Here is an 11,865-nt window from a genome sequence, read left to right as displayed (position 1 = left end):
CGATAGCTACCAGCTATCTTTCTCAATGCTACTGTTGATGTGATGATCGCTGTACAGCTGTTGTTGATCGCTGCTTGGCAACAGAGTTGCCAGACGATTTCTCCATCTTTATGGAATACTTAGAGGAATCAGCCATCATGACCGCCCCTATTGAATGCAAGCCCAAGCTTTGGAAAAGATACGCATACTGCAGTTACTGTCCGTTTTCCTATACACAATACACAGTGCTCTCACCATTGACGCGTGACCTCTACAAACAGTGTATGTTATAGGTATATGGGCATTGCCTAGTTAACATCACTGTGTGAAAAATAACCGGTCAATATTTAAACTATTCTCCAAACTTCTAGCAAATATATTCCTCTAACATGATCTAAAATTACAGCTAGGTTAGATGTTCAGAAGGGGTCGCACTTTCGTAGAATATGAGTGAGGGCAAAGCATAGCTAGCTCATAGCTAGCCAACTCCCCGTGTTAATTGAATGGAGATTTGACCGAAAATATTGAGCTATATTGGTAACGGACCGCTCCGTTCTGAAGGATGCCACAAAAAAACGGTACAAGCTACATTTAAACTATTCTATGAAATTCTAGAAAATATAGTTTTGTAACATGTCCTAAATTTTTAGCTAATTTAGGTGTTTGGAGAGGGCGCACTTTTGTGTTTTAGGAAGGATATGTAAACGACAGATAACACCAAAAATATGAAGAAATTATTTCCAAACCGTGTTAAGTCAACAATCATTATGTTGCTCATTTTCAAGAATGCTGGTTAACAAAAAGCAGGCCATTGTCTCATTTCGTGAACAAAGGTCCACATACCATTGTTTCCTTTCGTTTCCTTTATAATCGGTTACCCAACTGAAGCTATAATACCAGCTTTATTGCGATATCGCACATGTAAAACAGACACATGTGCACAACCAGAGAAGATCCGATTTAATCAGTTGAGCTGTTTCAATGAGTGTTATCTTGGTTTAATAGCTTTTAATGGGGTTTAAGTCCTACAAAGGTCGAGATGAATTCTACTGTAGACATGACTGCATCATGGTCGACGACATTCTGGAAGTAGTAGCCAAAGACGCAGTCATACCACTTACTGACCATCTTAACCAAGTCGATGACACACAGTCCATCAAATTCACTTTCGAGAAAGAAGTCGACGGAAAGATACCATTCTTGGACACTCTAATTGTTCGCCGCGAAGATGGGTCCGTGAAGCTTTTAGTATATCGCAAAGCCACCCACACAAACCAGTACTTAAACTTCAAATCGCACCATCCCCTACATCAAAAACTTGGGGTTGTTCGCACACTGTTAGATAGGAAAGATAAGATTGTCACCGAGGATCAGGACAAAGAGGAGGAGGAGAAGATAATTAAAGGTGCTTTAAAACAGTGTGGATACCCAGACTGGTTTGTGGATAAAGTTAAGAGCAAAATGGCTACTCCTTAGCAAAAAGGCAAGAAATCCAAAGACGACAGTGAAAAATCCAGGGGATTTGTGACATTACCGTATGTGGAAGGGGTGTCCGAGCGTGTTGCCAGAGTCATGAAGTCTTATAACATCCATGCCGCCATGAAACCCCACACCTCTTTACGCAACCTTCTCGTCCATCCGAAAGATAAACGCGAGCCGCAAAATTCTACGGATGTCATTTATTCTATCCCATGCAAAACCTGTGATCTCACATACATAGGTGAAACCGGTAGAAAAATTCGGGAAGCGCTTAGATGAACATCGAAGTGAGGCAGATAAAGTCGCTATCAATATCCGCACTAGAGCCAACAGGAAAGCTTCGCAATCTACCATCCATAAATCTGCGATAACTGACCATGTTGTGGACAATAATCATATCATCAATTGGGAGGAGGCAAGGATTGTCGGAAAAGAGAGTGATAAATACACAAGATGGATAAAGGAGGCAATCACCATCAGAAAGCAAGGAGCAACAATGAACCGAGACGAGGGCCAATACAACCTAGGTCACATCTATGACGACCTGTTGATGGAGAAATCGTCTGGCAACTCTGTTGCCAAGCAGCGATCAACAACAGCTGTACAGCGATCATCACATCAACAGTAGCATTGAGAAAGATAGCTGGTAGCTATCGAAACGTCTGCACGTATGTGTGTTTAACTTGGACTAGTATATGAAAAAATATACAGTACAACAGTTTGTAACCAATGAAAATACATCAGAGATCGTCCCGGGAGATCGTCAAAAGTGTCGACATAGAATATAACACCCGATTCGTTTGACACCGAGACATTGAGCTCTAATACAGGGTGTCCCAGAAATAATTACCGAGTGAATAAAATTGAGAAAAAGTCAAGAAAAAGACATCAGAATCAAAAAATTCAAATAGTATTGCATAGCCTATTTTGTTGTGCATCATATACGAACATTTTATTTGATTCGGTTGACTGGTTCTAAAGAAATGAACGATTGCATAATGCGTGCATCAATGGAGTTCATTCCAAGTTTGATCAACAGGCGCTTTTTTCATACTCGCTCACCGCTTCCTAAAGTTTGTGTATATCAATAAATTTAGTCCACATTATCTATTAAAATCCGACGGTGTTTCAGTGAAGATGAATAACAGTTTGTAAGAGAAAACTTTGATTTCTGCAATTGGAAGCTCTCCAACTTTACATCTTGTGCAAATATACTTTACAAAGAACATTTAGCCAAGAATCAAGTGCCTCCAGCTTTACGTGTGATGTTTGATACCACGCAACATTAATGTTGAGGTTTTAAAAGATTTAAACTTTGCATTACAATTTCTTGTAAATATTAGGAAAACAGTAATGTGTGTGAGAAATTTGTAAGCCAGCTGGAATTCTTTATGTAGTAATTCTTTATGCAACATTTATATCAACATTAACAAAAAAAGATATTTACAAATATCGAGCATCATCTTACATGCAAGCTTTCATTTTAAACATCGTGCAGGTTTTTAAATTGGAACAAAACCTAATTAAATGTTTGGCAAGAAACAGATTGTTTAAAAAGAACGAAAAGGATTTCATAGAACAAAATATAAGCCCATTGACAGTTTAACCACTAGTGCGCATTGTGTTGAATGATCTTTCTTTCAAACATGGAATGAAGTGAATTGACACATGCGTTATGTAATCGCTCATTTCTTCGCGATCAGTCAACCGATTCCGGTAAAATTGGCGTATAACATGCAGAATAAGATGGGCTACACGCTGTTGTTTAGATTTTGGATTCTGATGTCTATTTTTTGACTTACGACCAAATTCAATTGCCCGGTAATATTTTCTGGGACACCCTGTATAGCCAGCAAACACTTCCTTATCCTATCATATGCCTAAGGTATTGAAACTCTTCACATTCAGCAGTGGTATTCAGTGGTATTTCGGTGAAAGCTAATATACGAATTATTTCAAATTTGGTGTGTATGAGGAAACTAAATGGAATTCCGCTGTTTATTGTGTTCTTGATCATAAAGTCGGTCAAGTGGAGTTCAGCGAACAAGTGACCTGCCATTGTTATATTGATCGTTTTATTTATAAGTCTGTGTTTACTTCGCGATCTCATGTCATGCTTTATTATGTATATCACGCGCGGTGTACAAGGAGGGTGAAAGTTCATAAGGTCAATATCTAAATGTCGTGATGATTACAGCACGATCGAAAGGAACCAGCTGATCCAAACTTCCGGTCAGCATTTCAAAACTTCATTCTAATGAGGTATCCCAGCAAACACAAAACGTTTTTGACATCATTCGCAAAAGGTTATAAAAGGTTGTCAGAAAACGTTTAAATGTCGGTTTATATAAAGGGTATATTAAGAGTATAAAATGTTTTCATAACCTTAAAAAACATTTTTGATAATCTACTGCTCAGCAAACAAAATGTTTTACAGAAAACGTTTAAATGTCGGGTTATATAAAGGGTATAAAAACGTTTTAATAACATTCCAAAAACATTCTTGAAAACTTTTTACAAAACATTCTAAACAGAATGTTATTTTGGGGTTGAAAAATATTTTGCGAAAAATATTTGCCCAAAATATTTTCAATAACGTTTTAAAAACGTTTTAATGACCTTTTTATAACCCGACATTTAAATGTTATTAAAAGGTTTTGAAAAAGAAAACATTTTAGGAACATTTCTGTGTTTGCTGGATTCAAACATTTTAACATAATGTTATTCAAGTATTGACACAATATTTGGCAAAAATGTTTGTAAAAATAGTTTACAATAACATTTTTTGAAAACAATATTGTTGTAGTGTGTTTTCATACAAAACGTTTTAAAACGTTATCATGACCTTTATATAACCCGACATTTTAATGTTATTGAAACGTTTTTACCTAAACCAAAAGCCAAAATATAACTTATTTAAAACGTTTTTAAAACATTTTTGTGGTTGCTGGGATATTACCAAAAGGGTCGAATTTATTCATGTATAATAGTACAGTTCTTATAACGTATAGTGCATTTAGATTCAGCAGTGGGTGGTCTTGGAAAACGAATTGTAAGGGGGATATGCCACGTAGACTTTCGGATGCTGACTTTCTTTTGTAACTACTTTTTGTTGTTTTTGCAACTCAATATACAAATTTTCACAAAAAGCACCCAAATAGCACTCAAATTTATCCAAATTGAGTGCTTTTAAGGGCACTTGAAAACTCAACAATCGATATACTAAAATCCGATAAAAGGTAACCCAAAACCGTGGCACATAAGCGGCCGTACACCATCAACCAGAGAGAATCCCACCCGAACATACCGAGTGCATTATATAAACTATTATACGAGGGTCATTCAAAAAGTGTTCACCCGATTGAAGTCAACAACCTATGGAAAATGGTCAATATGGAAGCTATTCTGAACATGTATCGGTTGGTTTTGTTGTGTAAAAAAACACGATACCCAGTAAAACTGTACTACCTGGAAGCATTAGATATTGATTGAATATTTATTATTTGACCCAAAAAAAGCAATTTAATCATTTTCAGAAATAAACCTGTAATAATTTCCACATAGATGTGGGCAACCGTTTTAATCAAAATTAACCTTTCTTTTTAAACCGTTTATTCACTCGATAGTTAGCACATGTGCTTCCTATCGAGGGCTTTTGAAAACGTGCAAAAACGAAAAAAAATGAACAGCGCCATCCACAAAAGTGACAAAAGTGTAAAGGGTTTTGAGCAAATCATCGATACACATAGCTATATACGAACAATTAAACCTACAAATTTGTATGTTAACTACATTAGCTCAGTTGGTAAAGCGACAGAATTTGAATCATCTTAAGAAGAGCGAACTGAGCAGGAGTTCGAGGCTCGTTATAAACTTTTCCGTTGATTAATTTTTATTTTGGGGTTTGAGCTTTTCTTGATAAATTTAATCTTTTTTGCTTTGTTTTTCATTTTGTTTCTTTATTGTTTCTTATTTGCTTTATTTTGTTTTGTTTTTTCTTTTCTTTTCTTTTTCTTCTTTCTATTCATACTGGGGTCATGGGCTGTTTATTCAACAATGTAGTTGGGTATGCCCTCAATGTTAAAATGAGGTGGTCATGGTCCTCTTTGCCATTACACGCTACAGAAATTCCATATTTTTCAAAGGCTCTGATGATGGTTCCCTTCTATCAAATGACTATCATTGAAGACTGAGTTCCGCAGTCTATTTCAAAATACTGACTTCGTTTTACATCAAGAAGGACACAATAACTGCGACTTAAACGTGATATGGACATGCTTTTTAACCGCAAAGAAATCTTTTGCATTTTATAATTTTAACCTTATCCATTATACTTTTATGATTTTGTGCAATACGAAAAATAAAAAAACAAAGAGCGTGTTTATAGTGAGCCAGATTATGCGGTATTTAGCTGGACTGCCACGCAATCTATATTTGTTTATGTTTTACTAACCATTGCAAATCTAGACTGCGCGGTAGTTTAGCTAAATAACGGAAAGATTGTCTTACTATAAACACGCTCATTGTGTGTAAAATCCCGCTCCGATTCAATTGTGCCTGTTACATTCCCTCATTTCAAATATATAGTTTTGGTTTCTCTTTTGTTCAGAAACCAAAAATCAAGGGATTAAAAAGTAGAGCTGATCTGATCTGCAATCATAACACTATTATGCTGGGAGGACACAGTATAGGGTATATAACCAGAAGTATACAATAGCCTATTGTGCTAACATAATTATTATCATGATTGATATCGGAAATCTATCCCGCGGACGACAGTTGATGCTCTCTGTCGAAGGTATAGGTGGCATATTACACTCACGAGTTCTAGGCCTAGAAATCATATACATGCGCGTATACTGAAGGATGGGGTGGGGTGGGGAATTTGTTTGTTTGTATGAAACATAAACGATGCATGGAGATGATTTGATTATGAATTAGTTTATTATCCCCAGGAAGCACAACCCATACCTCTTTAAGAGGGGCTCCCTCCTATATAACCACCTCTTTCCTAAATTACCCCTTTCCCCTCCTCCTCCCCTACATTCGATATCTTCATCTCGAGCTCTCCTCCCACTTCTCTTTCACTTCCAATGCTCTCTCTCATATGTTTCTCTCTCTCCCGGCCCATATCCCCCATATCCCCTTGCCCTCCACCCCCCACACACACCCCCAATCTTCTCCCCTCTAACTTTTTGCAGTAAAAATTGCTTCAGTAAAAGTCATTAGGTTATTAGAGGTCATATAATGGCCTTCCATCGATTCTGGTACATGGGATTAAGGACATGAATCGATTTTGTTTATAACACCTATACAATTACAGTAGTGGCCCTTTTTTACTGTCGTATGCAAATCTTTCGATGGTCTATATTTTCACAGTGAAATCAGCTTAGGCTATTTCGTAGTCTCAAGCCAATGCTTTCAAACTAAATCAATGCTTTCAAATGTAGACTGTTTTGTTCGACTTCTCTGCTCGTGAATATTGCACTGCGAAATTTAAACATTTCTTTTGTATACTTAGATCAGGTAACTCAAAATCCTGTAATTTTATTCGTCACACCACTTAAAAAGAAACTGAAACCAAAACCGAAACTACCTGTCACAAATGTTTAGTTTTAAACAAAAGGTAGAAACAAAGAGTTCGATATCTTGTGATTCAAGTGGTTAGGCAGGACAACAGGAAACCACGTGACCAAAACCAAAACCAAAACTAAAACTATATATTTGAAATGAGGCAGTCCCTCATTTCAAATATATAGTTTTGTTTTCTCTTTTGTTCAAAAACCAAAAATCAAGGGATTAAAAAGTAGAGCTGATCTGATCTGCAATCATAACACTATTATGCTGGGAGGACACAGTATAGGGTATATAACCAGAAGTATACAATAGCCTATTGTGCTAACATAATTATTATCATGATTGATATCGGAAATCTATCCCGCGGACGACAGTTGATGCTCTCTGTCGAAGGTAGGTGGCATATTACACTCACGAGTTCTAGGCCTAGAAATCATATACATGCGCGTATACTGAAGGATGGGGTGGGGTGGGGGAATTTGTTTGTTTGTATGAAACATAAACGATGCATGGAGATGATTTGATTATGAATTAGTTTATTATCCCCGGAAGCACAACCCATACCTCTTTAAGAGGGGCTCCCCTCCCTATATAACCACCTCTTTCCTAAATTACCCCTTTCCCCTCCTCCTCCCCTACATTCGATATCTTCATCTCGAGCTCTCCTCCCCTTCTCTTTCACTTCCAATGCTCTCTCTCATATGTTTCTCTCTCTCCCGGCCCATATCCCTCTTGCCCTCCAACCAGCCCCCCACACACACACACACCCACCCCAATCTTCTCCCCTCTATCTTCTACTTTTTGCAGCAGTAAAAATTGCTTCAGTAAAAGTCATTAGGTTATTAGAGGTCATATAATGGCCTTCCATCGATTCTGGTACATGGGATTAAGGACATGAATCGATTTTGTTTATAGCACCTATACAATTACAGTAGTGGCCCTTTTGTAATGTCGAATGCAAATATTTCGATGGTCTATATATTTTCACAGTCCCTCATTTCAAATATATAGTTTTGGTTTCTCTATTGTTCAGAAACCAAAAATCAAGGGATTAAAATGTGGAGATGAACTGGTATGCAATCATAACACTATTGTGCTGGGAGGACACAAGAGGGTATATATAATCAAAAGTATAATGGCCTATAACCATACGTATATAATAGCCTATTGTGCTAACATTTTCATTATCGATATCTATCAACGCGGACGACTTTTGATGCTCTCTGCCGTATGTGGCACACTTCCATGACACCATAAAATTACACCCGAGTTCCGAGATTCGTTTGATAAGTTATGCATAGACATCATGTGCATATATTGAGGGGTGGGGGTGGGGGTGTTTTGTTTATTTGTCTGAAATATAAACGATGCATGATGATGTAGATGATTTGATTATGAATTAGATTATTCCCCGGAAAGCACAACCCATACCTCTTACCTTTGTTCCTCCGCCACCTATATATAACCTCCTCCTCCCCCTCCCCCCACACTCGATATCGACTCTTCCCTATTATTCCACTCCACTCTTGAGCCCCCCTCTCCCCTCCTTCCTTCCCACTTCAATGCTCTCTCCCTCTGTTTCTCTTTCTCCCTTACCCTTACCCCTCCCCTCACACACACACACACATACCCTCTTTCCCTGGCGATCTCTTCTCTCTCTCTCTCTCTCTCTATTCTCCAATAAATAAATTGAATAAAAGTTAGTTTAAACCAGCTTTCTATGATATTGATCTTCCGTCATGCGACATGCACATAAATAGAGTTGTGTATAATAGTGTTTATAACACTGAAGTCATAATCTGTCAAGTGCCTATTGTAATGTCTGTGGAAATATTTCGATGGTCTATATATTTTCACAGTGAAATCAACTTAGGCTAATTCGTAGTCTCAAGTCAATGCTTTCAAACTAAATCAATGCTTTCAAATGTAGACTGCTTTGTTCGACTTCTCTGCTCGTGAATATTGCACTGCGAAATTTAAACATTTCTTTTGTATACTTAGAGTAGGTAACTTCAAATCAAATAATTTTACGATCCACACCACTTATAAGAAACTGAAACCAAAACCGAAACTGACTGACACAAATGTTCGGTTTTAAACAAAAGGTAGAAACAATGGGTTCGATATCTTATGATTCAAGTGGTTAGGCAGGACATAGGAAACCACGTGACCAAAACCAAAACCAAAACTAAAACTATATATTTGAAATGAGGCAGTGAAATCAGCTTAGGCTATTTCGTAGTCTCAAGCCAATGCTTTCAAACTAAATCAATGCTTTCAAATGTAGACTGTTTTGTTCGACTTCTCTGCTCGTGAATATTGCACTGCGAAATTTAAACATTTCTTTTGTATACTTAGATCAGGTAACTCGAAAATCCTGTAATTTTATTCGTCACACCACTTATAAGAAACTGAAACCAAAACCAAAACTACCTGACACAAATGTTTAGTTTTAAACAAAAGGTAGAAACAAAGAGATCGATATCTTGTGATTCAAGTGGTTAGGCAGGACAATAGGAAACCACGTGACCAAAACCAAAACCAAAACTAAAACTATATATTTGAAATGAGGCATTGCCTCATTTCAAATGTTTAGTTTTAGTTTTGGTTTTGGTTTTGGTCACGTGGTTTCCTATTGTCCTGCCTAACCACTTGAATCATAAGATATCGAACTCATTGTTTCTACTTTTTGTTTAAAACCGAACATTTGTGTCAGTCAGTTTCGGTTTTGGTTTCAGTTTTATAAGTGGTGTGAATCGTAAAATTATTTGATTTGAAGTTACCTACTCTAAGTATACAAAAGAAATGTTTAATTCGCAGTGCAATATTCACGAGGAGAGAAATCGAGCATGGTAATCTACATTGAAAGACGTGGTTTACAAAACCGAATAAGCCTAAGCTATTTCACCTGTGAAAAAATATAGACCATCGAAATATTTGCATTCGACATTACAAAATTACTATTATAATTGCATAGGTGCTATAAACAAAATCGATTCATGTCCTTAATCTCATGTACCAGAATCGATGGAAGGCCATTATATGACCTCTAATAACCTTTTTACTGCAAAAAGTAGAAGATAGAGGGGAGAAGAGATTGTGAGTGGTGTGTGTGGGGGAGATAAGGGGGTAAGGACAGGGAGAAAGAGAAACAGATGGGAGAGAGCATTAATTGAAGTGAAAAGAGAAGGGGAGGAGAGATCGAGATAGAGGAGATATCGAATGTAGGGGAGGAGGGGGCCACTTAGTGAAAAGAGGTGGTTATATAGAGGCCTTGCATGTGACGTATCATCCCGTAAATATGGCGGACTACTCAAATGCATTCAACAAAAGCATGATTGCAAACTACCGTGACAGTTCACTCACACACATAACCCTGCACTACCATGACTACGATCAAATAGGTTGATGACAACATTTGATTGAATGGACTGCACTCCGCCATAACTACGGTGAAGGACACCGGCTCAAATCCTTTGTTTGGAGCCAATCGATAATTTCATGCAGGGCCTCTATAGGTGGGGGAGAGGGGAGCCCCCTCTTATAGAGGTTTGGGTTGTGCTTACCGGGGATAATAAACTAATTCATAATCAAATCATATCCATGCATCATTTATGTTTCATACAAACAAACAAACAAACAAACAAACCAAGCCCCAACCCCACCCCATCCTTCAATATACGCGCATGTATATGATTTCTAGGCCTAGAACTCGTGAGTGTAATATGCCACCTTCGACAGAGAGCATCAACTGTCGTCCGCGGATAGATTTCCGATATCAATCATGATAATAATTATGTTAGCACAATAGGCTATTGTATACTTCTGATTATATACCCTATACTGTGTCCTCCCAGCATAATAGTGTTATGAACGCAGACCAGATCTGCTCTACTTTTTAATCTCTTGATTTTTGGTTTCTGAACAAAAGAGAAACCAAAACTAAAGATTTGAAATGAGGGATTGTGTGCTTTATTGAATCAGGGACCTTGTATAGAGGCCCTGCATGAAATTATCGATTGGCTCCAGACAAAGGATTTGAACCGGTGTCCTTCACCGTAGTTATAGCGGAGTGCAGTCCATTCAATCAAATGTTGTCATCAACCTATTTGATCGTAGTGCAGGGTTATGTGTGTGAGACGAACTGTCACGGTAGATTGCAATCATGCTTTTATTGAATGCATTTGAGTAGTCCGCCATATTTACGGGATGATACGTCACATGCAAGGCCTCTATATGGAGGGACTGTAAACGGCTTCCACCCATTGTACCATGCGAGTTGCAGGTTTACAAATTATCCTCAGTTGAGCAAGCATGAATAATACGTTGATCAATTCAGTATCGAAGTTACGTAATGTTACTATGCCAACGGGATCACGCGCCAGAGTAATGAACTACGATCGAAACAATCACCACACAAAGTATATGGTACTCGAAGGATATAAAAATAGCGTGATCCGGTAACCAAGAGAATTACGTAACCACTTCGATGCTGAATAGACCCTACGAATCCAAGCACAGTTACAACACAGCGCGTGGCTTGTCTTGTACATTGCGAAATGAGCCTACATGTTTGCCTATAATGACAGACTCTAGAAATGCCAACATAAATCTTCAAAGAACATCATCTTAAGAATTATTTCAGTAGGAATACCAAGCGTACGGTGTACACATTCCAGAAAAAATATAATTTTGTTTGTTCTAGCATTCTGTATCTCCACAAAATTATCACATTTTGTCTTCAAAATCCTATGTAAATGATTTTCCATGCTACACAGAAATTGTGTTCGACAAAGGATAGACATTTTACACAATTTTACATAACTTAAA

Source organism: Amphiura filiformis, chromosome 16, assembly GCF_039555335.1.
Source record: "Amphiura filiformis chromosome 16, Afil_fr2py, whole genome shotgun sequence".
In the NCBI taxonomy this organism is placed as follows: Eukaryota; Metazoa; Echinodermata; class Ophiuroidea; order Amphilepidida; family Amphiuridae; genus Amphiura; species Amphiura filiformis.
This window is presented reverse-complemented; position numbering follows the sequence as displayed.